The following is a 2,249-nucleotide window of genomic DNA, read 5'->3' on the forward strand; positions in this document are numbered from 1 at the left end:
ATGTCCCTGTCCCTGCTCAGAAAAATGGAAGCAAAGAATCCACACCTCATGAGATGTGGGACTTGCAACAAGGAGGACACTACCACCATCTTGAGCTTTGTGTGGTGAAGGCTTGCAGGAGCACAACACTGCCCCCACTGCCAGCTCTGCAGCTAATGAGGCTCACAGCAGGGGGAGCACTGAGAACAATGCCACCACTGAGAGCCCTACCTACACATTCAATTAATGGCATGATTAGAACAAGCTACGAAGTTACTACACCTTTTTGTGGAATAAAACAAGAAATAAGCTATTAACTGGGTGAATGTGTAGCTGGGTCACAACTTCAGGCATGACTAACCAGTTAATCATGCCTCAAGTATAATATGTAGAGGGCACCTAAGAGTGAAATCACAGAAAATTAAGGTTGGAAGGGACCTCAGGAGGTCATCTAGTCCAACCCCCTGCTCAAAGCAGGAATATATCGTCCCATCCAAGACTGTCTAGCCAGGTCTTAAAAACCTCCAAGACTGGAGGGTCTACAACCTCTCCATTGCTTTACCACCCCCTTTGTGAGAAAGTTTTTCCTAATATCTAACCTTAATGTCCCTTGCTGCAACTTAAGACCATTGCTCCTTGTTCTGTCATTTGCTACCACAGAGAACAATCTATCTCCATCTTCTTTTGAACCTCCTTTCCCATGGTTGAAGGCTGCTACTAAATCCCCTCATAGTCTTCTTTTCTCCAGACTAAATAAGACCAGTTCCCTCAACCTCTACTCAGAAGTCAGACTGCCATGCCCCCTCACCATTTTTTCTATCCTCTACTGGACTCTCTCCAATTCATCCACATCCTTTCTGTAGTGGGGGCCCACAACTGAACACTGCTCCAGATGTAGCCTCACAGTGTTGAACAGAGGGGAATAATCATTTCCCCTCGACATGCTGGCAACGCTCCTACTAATGAAGGCCAATATGGCATTAGCTTTCTTCACAGGAAGGGCACACTGTTGGCCCATATTCAGCTTCTTGTCCACATAAGCCCCAGGTCTTTTTTTGCAGAGCTGCTGCTTAGCCAACTGGTCCTCAGCCCACGCTGGCATATAGGATTGTTTCATTCTAAGTGCAAGACTTTGCACTTATCCTTATTGAACCTCATGAGATTTCTTTTGGTCCAATCCTCCAATTTCTCTAGGTCTCTGTGAATCCCAGCCCTATCATCCAGCACGTCTGATCTTCAAAACTATCAAATCTTTGATACCAATTTGTTGCAAAAACAAATTGATACCTAGATAGCTTAATTAAGAAAAAATGCATCACCCAACTTGACAGGACTATTTCTGTTGGCCTGCTGTCTTAGAATTCAAGTTTCTTTACTGATACATGATTTAAGGCAAAATGAGTCCATTCTGAAAACAGTCCCCCCTGCTTATTTTTCCTGATTAAAAGAGAGAAAAAAATTCTTTCACAGTCTATTGCCTGGATTCAAGAAGTTATCTGAATTTTTTTCAGAATAAACCTGTATAATTTACTTGAGGAACAAGGCAGCATTGCATCAAAGCAGTGGTTATCAAATTTCCTCAAGTTACAGAACAACTTCTGCTACAGAGCCCCTATCCCTATCCTAAAGACCCACGTGGAGACAGGCAACCCAGCTCCACAAGAGTCACGCACTGCTTCCCAGACCACTGTGCCATTATCCCCAATCTCTTCGCAGAACTCCTGATAACTTTTCACAGGACCCCAGGATTCCACAGAACCCAGGTCAGAAACCTCTGCACTAAGGTACCAGTATGATGTGTGGGTGCTGGTAAATTCTTAGAGCCAGAGCCTATTGCTCTATGCATGCTACCACATCGAAGTAGACTACTCTGATTTCAGGAGGTAGCAAATGCAAAACAAGTGAAGCACAGCATGTCCCAGTACAGTGCTGCCCATAACTGAACAGTATGGACATCTGTGTTGACTACTACTGGACAGAAGCACTTCCAATGGTTAGAAGGAAACAGCTTTTATTAGAGACTCCCGAAACACAGGTTTACTTGATTTTACAAGCTTACTTTTGTAAGTAAGGTTGCACACAAAAATAGAACCGTTCCCCAATGTCCCTGCTGTGGCTCTGACACCATGGAGTGGGAGTGAACACCCAGCCCAGCTGACTTCCTGCCCCTTAGGCAGGGGGCTGGACCTGATGATCTTGCGAGGTCCCTTCCAGTTCTAATGTCTATGTAATCTATACGTTCAACTGATGAGCTTTCAAGAGAAAGATAA

At 44.5% G+C, this 2,249-nt stretch overlaps 1 protein-coding gene across 5 annotated transcripts in view; it reads right to left on the minus strand.

Annotated features, from left to right (window-relative positions):
- The window catches only part of WAC (WW domain containing adaptor with coiled-coil), a 97,920-nt gene that overhangs the window by 24,238 nt on the left and 71,433 nt on the right, over positions 1-2,249 (minus strand). The gene's annotated exons all lie outside the window — the stretch shown is intronic.

This window comes from Crocodylus porosus, unplaced genomic scaffold (genome assembly GCF_001723895.1).
Source record: "Crocodylus porosus isolate Cpor-Errol unplaced genomic scaffold, CroPor_comp1, whole genome shotgun sequence".
Lineage (NCBI taxonomy): Eukaryota > Metazoa > Chordata > Crocodylia > Crocodylidae > Crocodylus > Crocodylus porosus.